Here is a 17,971-nt window from a genome sequence, read left to right as displayed (position 1 = left end):
GCTTGAGTGTTCACCTCCATCTTCCTCTTCAAAAATTATAAGAGTGTGAACCACTTGTAAAAGGTTGTAAGAGGGGTATTTGTCCTTCCCCTTCAAAAAGATTTGCTAGTGGAAGTTGGGAGCCTCATTGAAGAAGGCTTCACAAGTGGATGTAGGTCATTTGACCGAACTACTTTAAATTGGCGTGTTCATTGAATGTGTGAGTACTTACTTTTCGGCAATCGTTATCTACACAGCAGCAAGTTTCCGGTTTTTACTTTACTCAAGTTACAATCAAAGCGAAATCTCCTTGCATTTTACGGAATCATTTTCGAACTTACAAGTTTTAATCCACTGCACTAATTCACCCCCCCCCCCTCTTAGTGCCGCTCCGATCCTAACAGACGCTTCGTCCGATTCTTCGGCGCATCGTCCTCTCCTGCGGCCTATTGCCTAATCGGCCAATTGACTCTGTAACTCCGATATCCTTGGCGCAATACTCTCTCTTCTTGGCCCGATACCCGAATCCATGGCCCAAAACCTTCTATCGATACGTCGACCGATCCACCGGCCTAACGTCCAATCTTCTGATATGTTCCTCTAGCCCAACATGATTTTTTTTGCTTTAATTGTCTCATCCTATTCGAAGCATCTTGCATTACTCAAAACACAGATTAAAACATAAACACATATTGATTGGTTTCATCATCAAAATTCAAGACTCAACAAGACTCACAATGGCAGAAACCCGCTTGGATGTTCTTGAAGCAAACTTGGAGGAACTCTACCATGGCCAACAAAGGCTTGTTGGGGTAGAGAGCTCACAAGAAGAAGTAGAGTCCGGGATCAACGAAGTTGAGTTCCTAGTCGACCTAATGTCAAATGACACCAAAAACTCTGTACAACACTTGCAAGAAGTTGTGGTGGAGCTAACTTCGAGGGTGACCATGCTCACAAGAGCGCTAAATGCGGGAGGAAGCAACACCTACATTGCGCTGCCTCAAAACTTGAGGGCACCCGAGCCTTATGGTTATAGAGGGGCTAGAGTTGCCAAAGAGCTCGAGAATTTTCTATTCGACATGGAATAATACTTTCGAGTTACGAGGCCTGATTCTGAAGAAACCAAAGTTTCCATAGCAACCATGTATCTGAACAGAGATGCAAAACTTTGGTGGAGAACCCGTTGGGAGGAGATCCAATAAGGTCAGTATCAAGTTGACACATGGGAGGACTTGAAGTTGGAGTTGACAGCTCAGTTCCTACCGGAGAACACCGAGTTCGTCGCAAGAAGGAAGTTGAGACAACACCAAAATATTTCCATCCAAGACTACGTGAAACAATTTTCTGCGTTAATGCTGGACATCTAAGACATGTTCAAGAAGGATAAGTTGTTCAACTTCCTTGATGGTTTGAAGCCATAGGCGCAACAAGAACTATATCGAAGGAATGTCGCCGATTTAATTGGGGCAATTGTTGCCACGGAAAGGCTCACCGACTTTGTTTCCTCCGAAGACCCAGGAAGAAGGAAACAATCTTCAAGCAATCGCCTTACAAAATATTCTCGAGGGAAGGAGCTCGGGGGTGAACAAAAGAAGAAGAGTTCCCACAAAGGGCCAAGCCCGAAAGGCAAGGCCCCGAAACTTGGCGGATGCTTCTTATGCGGAGGGCTGCATATGGTGAGGGAGTGCTCACAAAAACAGGCACTTAATGCTTTAACAGCTTCCATTCACCCCCCTAAATTGGATAAGGGCAAGGATGTCACTCTTAGTTCGAGTAGTTTTGAAGCCAGCAGCGACGATGAGGAGTCACAAGGACCCCGGATGGGAGCGATACGTTTGTTGAATGCCATGCGGGGTCAAGTGGGGGAGAACACGAAGACGAAACTACAAAATGCAAGTAGTGGTGAGCTGATGTATATAGACATCAAGCTAAATGGCCAAACAACCCGTGCAATGGTAGACACGGGTGCTACCCACAACTTCATTGCCGATCGAGAAGCAAAGCGACTTGGGTTGATCTTGGAGAAGAGCCCAAGTCGAATGAAGGCAGTGAACTCGGAGGACAAGCGAATCTCCGGGTTGGCAAAGGGAGTTCCCATCAAGATCGGAACATGGAGCAGGAACACCAATATGATGGCAGTGCCACTGGACAACTTCCAAGTAATTCTTGGAATGGAGTTCATGCACGCGGCGAAGCTGGTGCCAATGCCATTCCTAAATTCCCTGTGTATGATGGGAGGTGACGACCCCTACGTGGTTCCCGTCTCTCGGAGAGGAACTAAGGAACCCCAACATATATCGGCATTGCAACTAAAGAAAGGGGTACAAAAAGGTGAATTAACATTCGTGGCTGCTATGAAGCTAGAGCCACTCGACGAGAAGGCTATTCAAGAACCTACTATGGTGGCGAACGTCCTGAAAGAGTTCAATGACGTTATGCCACCCGAGTTGCCGAAGACTCTTCCACCACGCAGTGACGTGGATCACAACATCGAGATGGAGCTAGGAGTGAAGCCTCCAGCAAGACCACCCTACCGCATGCCCCTGCTAGAGTTGGCAGAACTCAGGAAGCAGTTAGATGAACTGCTAAGCGCTGGTCTCATCTATAGCTCTAAAGCACCATTCGGAGCTCCAGTTCTCTTTCAAAAGAAACAAGATGGGAGCCTTCGACTATGCGTCGATTACCGAGCCCTCAACAAAGTGACAGTGAAGAACAAGTATCCTATCCTGCTCATGGTGGACTTGTTCGACCAGTTGGGCAAAGCCAAATATTTCTCAAAACTCGACCTTAGGTTGGGGTATTGGCAAGTGCGCATTGCTGAAGGCGATGAAATGAAGACTACCTGTGTGACCAGGTATGGAGCGTTTGAGTTCTTGGTGATGTTAGGATCGGAGCGGCACTAAGAGGGGGGGTGAATTAGTGCAGCGGATTAAAACTTCGGTTTTAATAAAAAAATCTTTCGTATGTTAAGAACAAAACTTGAGAAATTTAACTTGAAGGCGTGTTCTTAAAGTTGCGCAGCAAGAGTAATAAGGAACTAAAGCAGTAAGAAGATTTGCAGTAATGTAAATGACAATAATAAAAAGCAAACCAGAGATTACGCCGATTTTTAGAGTGGTTCGGTCAAATGACCTACTCCACTTGCGAGGCCCCTCTTCGATGAGGCTCCCACCTTCCACTAGCAAGTCTCTTGAAAGTGAAGGGTGAATACCCCTCTTACAACTTTTACAAGCGGTTCACTCTCTTACAGATTTTCAACAAGAAAGAAGGAGGTGAACACTAGCAAATTGAAAACAAGACAAGCTAACACTTTTCTAAGGCTTTTCTCTCAAACACTTGCTGCTCAAAAAATTGTTCTCTCAGCTGAGATTTGAGGGGTATTTATAGGCCTCAAGAGGATTCAAATTTGGGCTTCAAAATTTGAATTCTCTTTGGGTTCCCGCTGCTGGAGGTGCCACCGCCCATCCAAGCGGTGCCACCGCCCAACGCTCGGGTGCTGGGCGGTGCCACCGCCCAGCTAGGAGGTGTCACCGCCCAGCTCTCGGGTGTTGGGCGGTGCCACCGCCCAGCTAGGCGGTGCCACCGCCTACAGTGTTTTCAGCCCACTAGTTAGGCTTCAATCTTGCCCCAAACTAGTCCGAACTTGGGCCCAATTGGCCCCTACTTGGGTTATAGGATTAATACCTAATCCTAACCCTAATTAATGTGCTAACTACGAATTTAAAGACATTTTCTAAGCTATTACAAAGTCCGCAAGTCAAGACTTCTTCCGGCGAGCTTCTAGCGAACTTCCGACGGTCTTCCGATAAACTCTCGGAAACCATTCTGCGGACTCCCGGCAAGCTCCTAGACTTCACGATTTGATCTTGGCGAGTTCCAACGAGCTTCTTTGGTAAGCTCCGATCTTTCTCGGCGAGCTCCGCGAACTTCCAACGAACCTTCCGGCGAGCTTCCGAAAAACCCTTCGGCAAGCTCCCTACTCATTCTCGGCTAGTTCCGGCAGCATTCCCGACGAACCTTCGGACTTCCGTCGAACTCTCGAACTCCCAACGAATCCTTCGCGCTTGACTCCAGCACTTTGTTTCGCTTTATGTCTTCATCGTTATCATAGTTAATCCTGCACACACAAACCAAAACTCTACTCCGATCTAGACAATTATTATAAAGCGAATTGACATTCTGTTGCTCGGCACGTCATTGGTTGGCGCTTCGTCCGATTCTTCGGCGCATCGTCCTCTCTTGCGGCTTATTGCCCAATCGGCGGTTGACCTCCACAACGCCGATATCCTTGGCGCAATTCCGCTCTTGGCCCGATGCCCGACGCCCGAAGCCTTCTGCCATCCAATATCCTGACGTGATCTCCTCCGACGCAACGTCAATTCCTCCTGCGTTAATTGTCTAATCCTGATCGAGTAGACCTGTATAACTCAAAATGTAGTCAAACATTTAAACACAATCAATTAGTTTCATCATCAAAATCCGAGATTCAACAGGTGATGCCTTTCTTGGTGATGCCTTTCGGCTTAACCAACGCTCCGGCCACGTTCTGCACTCTCATAAATCAGCTATTCAAGGAGTATTTGGATAAGTTCGTGATCATCTACTTGGACGATATCATTGTCTACAATCGAATACTCGAGGAGCATATCAAGCACCTTGGGATAATTTTCAAGGTTCTTAGGGAGAACACTTTATTCGTGAAAAGGGAGAAATGCTATTTTACCCAAATGAAGATCTTATTCTTAGGGCATCGAATCGGTGATGGCTCTATTCGGATGGACAAATCAAAAGTGCAAGCGGTTGCAGAATGGAAAACTCCAAAGAAGGTGTCAGAGTTGAGATCCTTCCTTGGTTTCGTCAACTACTATCGATGCTTCATAGCGGGGTATTCAAAGCATGCAACTCCACTAACGGAGTTGCTAAAGAAGGAGCAGCCTTGGAAGTGGTCTGACAAATGTGAAATATCATTCCAAGATCTAAAGGCTGCTGTTTTGGAAGAACCAGTGCTCAAATTGCCAGACTATGGAGAGCCTTTTGAAGTCCATACAGATGCTTCAGACTTTGCTATTGGGGGAGTACTTATGCAGGAGGGTCATCCGGTGGCCTATGAGAGCCGCAAGCTCAACGAGACCGAGTGGTGGTACCCAGTGCACGAGAAGGAGATGATAGCGGTGATCCATTATCTACGAGTTTGGCAATACTACCATCTTAGATTGTGATTTGTGCTGAGGATAGGCAACATTGCTTTGAGCTATTTCCAAACGCAGAAGCAAACTTTCCCTAAAGCAAGCATGATGGCAAGACTTCCTGGCTGAATTTGATATGGCAATGGAGTACAAGCCTAGAAAAACAAATGTCAGTTTGGCAAGTCCCATAGTCCCATATCGGGAAAATCAGACTTGTTGTCTCATATTGGAACTATAAATAAGGGTTTGGGCTTTGAAGTCAGATGCACCACAAGTGGTACCACAAGTGGCATCACAAGAAAAACCTAAGTGTTTGCTTTGGGTTTAAGTCCACACTCAGTTAAATAGTTTGGGCTTATAGTTGAGGTTTTTCTTGTTTAGTATTTTTCGGGTGTCTTATGGCCTAGGAACATCTTCCTAAGGCATTTGTAAGTCTTTTTTCATAGTAGTGATTTGCTCCTCTTTCGTCCATGGATGTAGGTCAAAGTTAATTGACCGAACCACGTAAATCTGGTGTTCTTGTCGCTTTTATCTTTTTGTTTTATTGTCTTTGTTGTGTTGCCAAAATTACCTTGTGGTAAATTGTCACGCCCCTCAAAATATCCATGATATTAAAATTTTCAACACAAACCAATCCAGGATCCAAACACACATTTGAGGACACTGAAAAATATTTTATCAAAATCACATTTATAAAACCTGTGTAATTTATAATCATATATCACATCACTCGATAATTCACATTTATAGCAACCCAAGCCAACTTGACAAACATGAACAACATTTAAAAATCCACAAGCTATGTAATTTATACAATCATAACTCCAACCATTTACCACAAGTTCATATCATCGTAAACTAGACTTAACATTCCGAAATTCCAAATAAGAGAGATCTTCTAACACTTTTACAAGGTATATCCATTTCGATTCATCGACAACATTTCATTACATACAAAATATACTTATACAACAATAACATAATAACCAACAAGGCTTGCCCATAATTCTGAATAGCTATCCACTGTCTCAGCCCAATTCAAACATCTCAAAGAGTGACAAGCTGACCTGAAAGATTTATATAACAACGGAGTGAGCTAAAAACAGCTCAGCAAGTGACAAAGCATATTCAGAATAAAATGAACGATTTCAAACAAGTAGGGTATCATAATGCAAGGCAAAATACAAGATTTCTCAAGGGTACCATCTCATTAGATATAAAATCATATGTGTCATGTCATTTAGAACATATTTGGTTCATAACAAATAGAGCACAGAGTAATTGGAGCATATCAATAGCGTACGAGATGTTCCAAAGCATATCAATGGCAAATAGGACATTTCAGAACATATCAGGTCATAGCAAATGGAACACAGAGTAATTGAAGCATATCAATAGCGTATGAAATGTTCTAGAGTATATCAATGACATATGGAACATTTCGAAGAGTAACAATAACAGATGAAACAGATAGAATGTGAAGTGGGATTCCAAACATAATATGGTCCATCCATTTCTGAATGACCACCAAACATAATCTAGAGCATCGCAGGCTCTAAGCACATATCCTTTATCATTTCTGGCAAAGGTCCAAATAATCCCACAAACACCAGAGTACAAAAGGGTATTGTGAACAATAATTTGAGACAGTAGCAGATGAAGCATTTCGGAGCATATCAATGGCATATGAAATGTTCCGGAGCATATCAATGAAATGGAACATTTCGAAGCGTAACAATAATAGATGAAACATTTCGGAGCATATCAATGGGGTATGAAATGTTTCGGAGCATATCAATAACAAATGAAATATTTCGGAATATATCAATAACAAATACCAAACAGAAGCTCAAACGTCGTAGTTGACGTTGCATTCATATCATTCTTATCCAAAGCATGTACAGAAACACATAACCAAAGCTCTGAATATCATATCAAACATACAGAAGGTGTAGTGGGACCACAGACAGAATGTGATTCATCCATTTCTGAATGACCACCAGACAGAAGTCTCCCACGTCTGGGAGCTCCATCCACCCACGTCTAGGTGAAGTCAGAGGGGGCCGGTAGAGCATCGCAGGCTCTATGCATAACTCCCTTTACCATTTCTGGCAAAGGTTCACATTATCCCACAACACCAGAGTACAAAAGGCAGTATGAATAATAAATACCATATATCGGAAGCACACGCGGAACAACAAAATGTACATGTGCCTTTACGAGTCAATACGATGCAAGCAATAATCTCTCACAAATGTATTCAGATTGGAATGAAATGAAAGCAAAATTATAAACGGATTCCAAGCAATCATATATGGCTCAATTCAAATAAGAAGGTTAGATGAATTTAATATCCAAAGGAATGAAACTAGAATAGGCACATATCGAAAGCAAATGCGGAATAATGGGATATACATGTGCCTATATGTGTCAATGCGATATAGCTTAAAAGTTACACAAAATATTTCAAGAATGTAAATAATTTACAGACAAAATCAAACCAGAATTCAAGCACCAAATAAGCCTCAATTGAGTGAAGGGGACTGAATGGAATCTATTTCCAAACAAATGAAACAGAATACGCGAAATCGACCAAAGCTCGATTTCTGATAGAATTCAAGAGGCATATTGAACAAATACTTCAGATTATCAATTATGCTCCAATACCCTTAGGAAAGCTACTGTTGAAAGATATATCAATCTATTTTTTGATGAAATAAGTTTCATACGAATCAAGGTTTCCAGCAAGGAGTTACCATTGATTTAGTGACCGAAGGTCAAAAACTAAATCACCGTTTTATAGAATCCATAGGGCAGAATCAACAGATAGCAGAATAGGCATTTGAATTCCAAATTTTTTAATATATATGTCAAAAGAAAGGTCTACAAGTCTAGTTTCAAATGAAATCAGTTTGGTATAAATCAGAATTTCTAACAGGGACTTATAGGTATTTTAGTATCAAAAGGTCAGAAATTTTGATCCCTGTTTTGCAGCATCCATAGGCTCAATTGAAACAGACGTTTGGGTAAGTATTCGGAGTCCAAAATTTTCAAAATCAGTGTCAAAATGAAGATAAAAGAGTCTACTTTCAAATAAATAAGGTCCTGCATAAATCTATATTTGGTGTTAAAAATTATGGCTGAAAAAATGTATAGGGGTCAGTTTACCGAAAAATTTCAGATCCATGATTTTTGTATCTAACAAGAGAAATATCAGGTTCTAGGCTGAAATCTTTCGAATAATTCAGAATAAATATGAGACCAAAGACTAGTAATTCTGTAGGATGGGATTAGAACACTTGCCTTTGAGAATTATGACCCTAAATGAGAAGATTTGAGCAAGAAACCTCAAAGCCCCAAATTTTTTTCTTCTTCTTCTTCCCCCTTTTTCTTCTCTTCTTCCTTCTTTCTTTCTCCTATTCTTCCACGTAGCTGCCTTCTCTGATTCCTTATGAACGAAGGCAGAGAGGCTTAAACGGTGGAATTTGTAATTTTGTGTATTTTATAGTTTAGTCCTTGTATTATTATGTTTACGATTAGGTCCTCAGGGTTTACAAATAGGTCCTCAGATATTTTTTTTGAACAAATCCCCCAAATCTTATAAATAAGTTCTCAGATTCATACTTTTGCTCTTTTATCAAATTTTAAATAGATACTTACATTACAAATAGGAACTTATACGAAAATTCAGAAATGAGGGATGTTACATAAATTTCCTGGGGCTAGCTCTAACAAACTGGTATCAGAGCCTGGTTTCGGGATCTTTTGGCAACTATGACAATAACAAAGATTGTTATCGAGAAATTCGACATAAATGTCAACTTCGGCTTGTGGCAACTCAAGATGGAGGCCATTCTAGTTCAAGACGGAGTTGATTTGGTACTACAGGGAGCCGAGAGCATTCCAGATGATATGTCAAAAGAAGAGCTTGCGGGTATGGATAAGAAGGCCCGATCAAGCATTATTTTAAATCTCTCTGACGAGGTTTTATAGGAGGTAGCTACGGAGACTACGGCTAAGAGCATGTGGGACAAACTTAAGGCCTTGTATTTGAAGAGGACAGTGGAGAATCGTCTCTACTTGAAGCAGAGTCTATATATGCTTCGGATGACTGAAGGTACATCTATACTCTCACATCTTGATAAGTTTGATTCTTTGGTATGGATTTGGATAATATAGATGCAAAAATTGATGATGAGGATAAGGCTTTGTTACTCTTGTGTTCTCTTCCCCAATCTTTTAAGCATTTCCGTGATACTTTGATTTATGGAAAAGAAACAGTTTCGTATCAAGAAATTAAATCTGCACTGAAATCTAAGGAGCAGATAGATAGAGATATCATTGGGGAAAGTAGAGAGAATCAGGTTGAAGGTCTGATTGTCAAGGGGAGAATGGATAAAAGAGAATTTGATAGTAGTAGATCTAAATCTAGATCTAAATCCAGACATAGAAATTTGGAATGTAGATATTGTCATAAAATGGGGCACATTAAGACTGATTGCTTTAAATTGAAAAATAAATTAAAGCAAAAGGGAAAACTTGTTGAGAAAACTACTGAGTCCGCTGAAGCTAGTGTAGCATCTGATGAGAATGTTGAAAATATTTTCTTTGCTACTGATGATAGGATGATGTCTAAAAATGAATGGATTTTAGATTCAGGTTGTTCTTATCACATGTGTCCCAATAGGGATTTGTTTTCCACATATGAATTTTGTAATGGTGGAATTGTTTTTATGGGCAATAATGCCGCATGTGATGTTGTTGGTAGAGGCACAATCCGAATTAAAATGCATGATGGTATTGTGAGGATGCTCACTAATGTTAGACATGTTCTTGATTTAAAAAAGAATCTCATCTTTTTAGGCACCCTAGAGGCCCTTGGGTGTTAATACACAACTGAAGGTGGAGTTATGAAAGTTTCTAGAAGTGCTCTTGTTGTTATGAAAGCTTGTAGGTTTGGTAACTTGTATATTCTACAGGGAACTACTGTCACAGGTTCGGTTGCAGTTTCATCATCATCATTGTCTGATTCTGACATCACCAAATTATGGCATATGCGTTTGGGTCATATGAGTGAAAAAGGTTTGAGCATATTGAGCAAAAGAGGTCTACTTTGCAGACAGAGTACTGGGCCACTGGACTTTTGTGAACACTGCATTTTTGGAAAGCAGAAAAGAGTCAGCTTTACTTCTCCGGCAGTTCACAAAATGAAAGGTACTCTTGACTATATTCATTCAGACCTTTAGGGTCCAGCTCATGTTCAGTCTAAGAGTGGTGCTAGGTATATGTTAACTTTCATTGACGATTATTCCAAGAAAGTTTGGGTTTATTTTTTGAAGCATAAAAATGATGTTTTTCTAACCTTTAAACAATGGAAGGCTTTGATTGAGAAGCAAACAGGTAAACATATTAAGCGGCTTCAAACAGATAATGGCATGGAATTTTGTGAAGGTGACTTTGAAGAATTCTACAAAAATGAAGGAATTGTTCGGTATCGCACTATTAGGATGACGCCTCAGCAAAATGGTGTGGCCGAACGTATGAACAGAACACTCTTAGGGAGTGCAAGGTGTATGATCTCAAATGCAGGGTTGACAAAGGACTTTTGGGCAGAGGCGATTAATATGGTCTGTTACGTTGTCAACCGCGCTCCTTCTGCAGCACTTAACTTTAAAATTCCGAAGGAAGTTTGGTCAGGTACTCCTACTGAGTATTCTGATTTAAAAATTTTTGGGTGTCCAGCATACATGCATGTAAATGAAGGAAAATTAGAGCCTCGAGCTAAAAAGTGCATTTTCCTTGGGTATGCTTCTGGGGTGAAAGGATACATACTATGGTGTTCTGATCTCAAATCCCCAAAATTTGTAATCAGTAGAGATGTTATTTTTGATGAATTATCTATGTTATCTTCCAAAGAGGATTCTACTAGTTGTACAAATGATAGTGCGCAGAAGCAGGTGGAGCTTGAGATTGGTAGTTCAGATTCTTTTAAGTCGAACTCTTCTACTCAAAGAATGCTAGTAGATGGTCCCAAGTCTACTGACGCAGATGATCCAAAGGAAGAGCAATATTCCATAGCTAAGGATAGACCACGGAGAGATATTCGACCACCACAAAGATATGCAAATTTGGTTGCATATGCTTTGTCTGTTGCAGAAGAGACAAGTGAAGTTGGTGAGCCTACTTCCTACTCAGATGCAGTTTCTTGTGATAATTCCGTTAAGTGGTTGATTGCGATGAATGAAGAAATTGAATCTCTCTATCGGAATAGAACTTGGGATCTTGTGAAGCTGCCTTCTGGTAAGAAAATTATTGGATGCAAATGGGATACCATTGCTGAGGGGAAAGTCCTTGTTCAGAAAATTCATACGAAGGACAATTTAGCTGATATGCTTACGAAACCTCTTCCGGTTTACAAGTTTAAGCAGTGATTGGATTTGGTTGGTATTTATTGTTGGTGATTGCCCATTGGGGCTTTTGTGAAGAAGGTGGAGCAAGTTTTGTTGGGACATGCCAATGTGGAGATTTGTTAGTTTGGCAAGTCCCATAGTCCCACATCGGGAAAATCAGACTTGTTGTCTCGTATTGGAACTATAAATAAGGGTCTGGGCTTTGAAGTCAGATGTACCACAAGTGGCATCACAAGAAAAACCTAAGTGTTTGCTTTGGGTTTAAGTCCACACTCAGTTAAATAGTTTGGGCTTATAGTTGAGGTTTTTCTTGTTTAGTATTTTTCGGGTATCTTATAGCCTAGGAACATCTTCCTAAGGCATTTGTAATTCTTTTTTCATAGTAGTGATTTGCTCCTCTTTCATCCGTGGATGTAGGTCAAAGTTAATTGACCGAACCACGTAAATCTGGTGTCCTTGTCATTTTTATCTTTTCATTTTATTGTCTTTGTTGTGTTGCCAAAATTACCTTGTGGTAAATTTCTCGGGGCTAGCTCTAACACTGTACAATTAGAGGGCAGAGGCTAAGCAAGTTAATTGCACTCTAACTTCCTTTCCAAGATCAGGGATGGACTGTATAGTGACCCACAAGTAGTTATCCTGATGCAGCTCATCAAAGAAGGTAAGGCACGATGATTTTGGGTCCAGGAGAGACTCGTGTACACCAAAGGGAATAGGGTTTATGTTTCTCGAGTGGATAATTTGAGGCCTGAACTCTTAAGAGAGTGTCACGATTCCCTTTGGGCTGGATACCCAGGAATTCACCGAACGTTGGCTCTCGTGGAGAGGGCCTTCTACTAGCCGAAGATGGGGACTGATGTAGAGGAATATGTTCGAATGTGCCTCACTTGCCAATAAGATAAGGCAGAGCAATGGAAGCCGGTGGGACCTTTGGAGCTGTTGCCCGTACCAGAAAGGCCGTGGGAGAGCATTTCCTTAGACTTCATATCAAGCTTGCCACTAGTAGGGAGACTCAGATCGATACTCATGGTAGTCAATCAATTTTCAAAGTGTGCAACTTTCATTGCTGCTCCCCTACACTGTTCAGCAGAGGAGGTGGCCAAGCTGATGATGAAGGATGTGATGAAGTATTGGGGAGTCTCGCACAATATCATCAATGATCGAGATGCTCGATTCGTAGGACGATCCTGGACTGAGCTATTCAAATTGTTGGGATCCACGTTATATTTCTCTACAAGCCTCCACCCCTAGACGGATGGCCAAACCGAGAGGATAAACTCACTCTTGGAGCAATATCTTCGGTACTACGTGAGTGCCAACCAACGAGATTGGGTGAAGTTGTTGGACATTGCCCAATTCTCCTACAACTTGTAGCGGAGCTCTACGTCAAACAAGAGTCCCTTCGAGATCATTATAGGACAACAACTGTCAACTCCTCACACCATGGCAATCAGGTATACTTGGAGTAGTCCGTCAGCCTACCACTTCGCAAAGGAGTGGCACCGAAATGTAGATATTATGTGAGCTTACTTGGAGAAGGCAGCAAAAAGGATGAAGAAGTGGGTAGACTTGGGAAGGCGACCGCAAGAGTTCAAGGTCGACGATTTGGTGTTGGTTAAGCTCCAACCAGCATCACTCCAATTCTTTAGGAACAAAGTCCACAAAGGATTGGTGCGCAAGTATGAAGGGCCCTTCCCAATTATCAGCAAGGTTGGCAACATCTCCTACAAGTTGCTGCTGCCGGCATGGTTCAAAATTCACAACATTCTTCACGCCAGCAACCTAAAAGCCTACCACTCGGATCTGCAAGATGCTTCCCAAAGTGTTCCAACTCGGCTACCCCCCACCAGAGTCTTTTACGAGAAGCGAGTTGAAACCATTTTAGCGGATCGCAAGATAAAGCTACCTAATGGAGCTGAGCAGATCGAGTACTTAGTGAAGTGGAAAAAGCTTCCCTGAACTGAAGCCAGTTGATAGCTTGAAGATGCCCTGCGACATGAAGAAACAATTATCAACAACTACCAACAAGCGTCGACGAGGACGTCGACAGTTTAAGTGGGGGAGAATGTCACGAACGGTCGTCGCGCACCCACAATAACTCTGTTTAATGAACCGTTTGTCATTCTCATCTACATGTACAGCTGCTTAGCAGCATATTTTGTCTTAGTTTTGAGGCATTTTTCTTGTAAAAATATAAGTTCGAATAAGTTTCAGCACTACAAAGCGACCGCTCATCGAACCGAGCAAAACAACCCCAAAACAGCCCAAAACAGCTCCGTTTTCGTGTACCACAGGTTGTTTTCTACAGTCTGCTTCCGCTCACCAAAACCTTAGCCACCTCAGCCCCTTGGAACCACCCGGGTGGCACAAGGCTGGACGGGGCTTCGGTATAGTGCCGGGCGTTGAACAATCTTTCGCAAGTTCGCACGTTACCTTGACGGGAACTTGTTGTCGCACCCGGCACCCGGTAAGCAGCTGTTTGTGAACTTGTAGCTATTCATTCAACCTTCTAAAGTCCTTGTTTTCCCTCTCTCCCTCTTTTCTCCTGTGCACGCAAGATGCTCGCTGAATTGCTTGTAAAGCTTCCCCTTTTCACGAGACGTCGGGACTTGTCCGTCGCTCGTTCTTCGAACTAATCAACTTTCTCTTTTTACAGGTCCTTTGGGACCCGCGAGAGGTTGCAAATTGGCTGATCTTTACGGACGCAAATCACAAGGATGAAACGCGACTTAGGCAACACAAGCTAAGTTCGCGTCTTTGCTGCAAGGGTGCCTCGCGACTTAGGCAACGCAAGCTAAGTTCACGTCTTTGCTGCAAGGGTGCCTCATGCCTTAGGCAATTCCAACTAAGGCCATGACATCTTGGCTTCCATCTACTCTCTGTCGTTATAGTTGAGTAGTCAAACTTTGATCCGCCAACATTGCTTCAACTTGCCAATGACTCTAACTTTAGTGTAGGGTCAGTTGACTTATGCTGATGTTTATTGGTTTCTATAGATCCCTCAGATGAAAAAATAGACCTTCCATATTATGCGCCAGTCTCTCAAATGTCTCATGCCACTTGAACTGAATGAATGCCTGTTGGAGCTTTAACGAACATCGTCTCATAGACTTTTTAAAGTTTCTAAGGTCTTTCTTTCATAAAATTTGTCTATCGATTCGTCTTCTACTTAGTTGTCACCTCCAAGCAGGTTCGTACCACTTCCGCTTATGATTAATATTTTGTTGGGAAATGAATGGACAATCTACTCTCGATGATTTCAATCATCATTGGTGGAGATTTAACAATTGTTGTCTTCTACTAAGTTTCTTCAAAGAGCCTTTCAATATGTACAAAGCTCCTCTATTAGATAAATAAGAGAATTGAAATATTTGATTTCACTCATTCTCTTAAGAGTTGAGAGAAACAATGTTACTTGACTTCACTAGCCTTTTTGAGGGTTGTACTTGAGGTATCAAGCTAGTTACTAGTCTTTGCTTGCTCTTTGCTCATTCTTTTAAAGTACTTGAAGTATTTATACTCATTGTGTTGAGTTAGCTACCGTAATTCACCTTCTTATTGTCATCAAGCTTTTGAAATACAAGAAATTTTTCTCGAAAAGAGTAAAATTTTATCCCGACTTAGAGTATGTCTCTAATATTTTTGGTCACATCTAGGATTATACAACCTTCTCCATTATTTTTGGTCACATCTAGGATTATACAACCTTCTCCATCATTTCTGGTGCCTACTCTTCTGAGAAGAAAATGTATAGTTATTGAATCTTAGATTTTGATGATAAAATCAAATGATGAGTTTGCAATCTAATCTGTATTTTGAGTAACGCAGGACTAACTTCGATCAGAAAAGAAAAATCGATTAAAGCAGGAGGAATCGAACGTTGGGCTGGAGCGGAACATATCAAAAGATTAAACGTTGAGTTGGAGGATCGGTCGACATATCAACAGAAAGCTTTGTGCCATGAGTTTGGGCATCGGGCCAGAAGGATTTGATATTGTGCTAAGGAGATTGAATGTTGCGGATGTCAACATGCTGATTGGGCAATACATCGCAAGAGAGGACAAGGCACTAAAAGGATCGGATGAAGTACCGAATGAACCAATGACATGCCAGATAACATAGGATTCATGCTTATAATCGTGTGTGTCTAGATCGAGTTAGTTAGGTCTAATTGAGTTGGTTTTGGGATGAAACAATGTCGACTCAATTAAGGGCCAATTAAGCCTAAATCAGTGCTGAATTGAGCCTATTGTTTGGCTCATTCAGTGTCCTATAGCAAAGTCTGACGGTGGTACCGCCCAGACATATTCTCGCAGACTATATCAGTGGTGGTTCTGCCAGACTTGGCGGTGGTACTACCTAGTGTCAATGTTGTAGGCGGTAGTACTGCCCAGCACAAGCGGTGGTACCACCTAGCACAAGCGGTGGTACCACCTAGCACAAGTAGTGGTACCACCAAGACATAGAAAACCTAGAATGAGATCTTTTTTGGCTCCATTTTTGAAGCTATTTGGGGTCTATAAATACCCCAGCTATTCCTATATGGAGAAGCATGAAATTGAGTTAAAAAAGGGAGGAAGAATCCTTGAGAAAAAAGTTGTAAATCTCTCTTAGTATAGAGTCACATCTTCCTAGTATTTAGAAGTTCTTCTAAAGGGAGAAGTGAGGTCTAAGTGTAAAAGAGAGAAGTGTAAATATTCTCTCCTGAACCTGTGAAAAGGAGAAATAGTGTAAAAGGATAGTTAATCTTTGCCCATTAAAAGAAGATTGGTCGTGGAACCCAGTGGCCTCAAGTGAAGAGAAATCGAGAGTGGATGTAGGTCACGATGACCGAACTACTATAAAACTCGATTTGTATTTCTTTCATGCTTTTCATTTATATTGCTAACTGATTTACTTTCTTATTACTTTCAATACCTTATGAACATGCTTTCAAGTCAAGCATCTTTCTGATACGATTTTATCGAACGAGAATTTTTGAATCATTAAGGTTTTTATGAAAGCACTAATTCACCCCCCCTCTTAGTGTCGACTTGGTCCTAACATTTGATATCAGAGCTAGACTACTCTTAATTTGGTTTAAAACCCAAGAGAGATGGTTTTTTTCAGTAATCTAGAGGGTCACTCTATTATTCGTCCTCCCATGTTTAATGGAATGAACTACACATATTAAAAAACTCGAATGAGAGTTTTTTTGCTTTCTATGAATTTTGATTTTTGGAATATAGTTGAGTTTGGTTTTGAAAAGTCATCTAAACTAATAAACGAATGAAATGATTTGGAGAAAAAGACTTTTTCTTTAAATGCTAAAGCGATGAACGCTTTGTTTTATGCTCTAGATAAAAATAAATTTAATCAGGTTTCTATTTGTAAAACTATGCATGACCTTTGGTATACTCTTGAAATCACACACAAAGACACTAGTAGAATTAAAGATTCAAAGATTAATATTTTGATACATGATTTTGAATTATTTCGAATGAAGCCAAGCGAAACTATTGTTGACATGTACACCCGTCTTACAGATATCATCAATAGTTTGAAAGCACTTGGTAAATTTTTTCTAATTTTGAACTTATTAATAAAATACTAAGATCCCTTCCAAAAAGTTGGAATCCAAAAGTGACGGCAATACAAGAAGCAAAGGACATAAACAACCTTGCTCTTAAAGAATTTATTGGGTCATTAATGACCTATGAAATGATGTGCAAGGAGCATGATGAACTTGATGAACATGAGAACAACCTTCCAAAGAACAAGAAAGATTTGACACTTAGAATAAAAAAGACCACTCAAGCGAAAGCTGATTACTTTGAACTCCTTATAAACAAATTTAAAAAGTTCATAAAATAATAATAAAAAAAATAAAAATAAACTTAAAAATAAGAAGCTGCCAAAGAAGAAGAAAGCATCAAGGCCTACTTGGGACGATTTAAATGCATCCAAAGATGAGGAGCAAATCGATGAAGATGAAGTGGCGAACTTCGTTTTGATGGCTCTCAACAATGAGGTAAACAACTCAAATGAATCTTCTTTATCTTACGATGAATTATTTAATACCATTAATGATTTATTTGATAATTTTAAATTAGTTAGTAAAAAGTATAAGTTGTTAAAAAAGGAGTATACTTCTCTTGTTAGTGAATTTGATAAATTAAGAAATGAGCATGATGATAGTATATTAGAGTTAGACTTATTTAAGAATGAAAATATATTACTAAAAGAAACGTTAGAAAAATTTGAAATTGGTAGCAAATTATTAAACATGATTCTTTCCAATAAGGGTCATGTACGGTTTTATAAGTAGCAACACTCAACAAAAACTAACTTTATTTGTTAAAGGACCCATATTACATGTTTCTCATAAAAATAAATGTAATTATTGTGGTAGGTGTG

Source organism: Musa acuminata, chromosome BXJ1-1 (genome assembly GCF_036884655.1).
Source record: "Musa acuminata AAA Group cultivar baxijiao chromosome BXJ1-1, Cavendish_Baxijiao_AAA, whole genome shotgun sequence".
In the NCBI taxonomy this organism is placed as follows: domain Eukaryota; kingdom Viridiplantae; phylum Streptophyta; class Magnoliopsida; order Zingiberales; family Musaceae; genus Musa; species Musa acuminata.
The sequence above is the reverse complement of the archived record's forward strand: the minus strand, read 5'-3'. Positions refer to the sequence as shown.